We start from the raw sequence: 336 nt of genomic DNA, 5'->3' as shown, positions 1-336 counted from the left end.
TTATTTTAGTATGTAGGAGATCATTAATCACTAATACCTATTGTCCACAACTGTGTGGCAGATTGTAATATCTATCAATAAATAAAAAGTGTTATTTAAAAAAAAAAAAAAAAGGGTTTTTAATATGTTTTTATTTTATTTATCTTTCAATATTGTTCATTTGCTTTGTTAAACCAAAAAAAAAGCTAACCAACTTTATTCAGTCAAATATGGAGTGGAAAGACTGTTATTCAAAAGTAAGAAGATGCCAGGGCGTGTCTTCCTTTTGTATATTACACACGGTCAATCAATGATCTTCCAATAAAGAAGTTTTATTTATAATTTTTTGTTCTCTTT

The sequence above is a fragment of the Halyomorpha halys genome, unplaced genomic scaffold, assembly GCF_000696795.3.
Source record: "Halyomorpha halys isolate HHAL.00 unplaced genomic scaffold, Hhal_1.1 Scaffold1333.1, whole genome shotgun sequence".
Lineage (NCBI taxonomy): Eukaryota > Metazoa > Arthropoda > Insecta > Hemiptera > Pentatomidae > Halyomorpha > Halyomorpha halys.
This window is presented reverse-complemented; position numbering follows the sequence as displayed.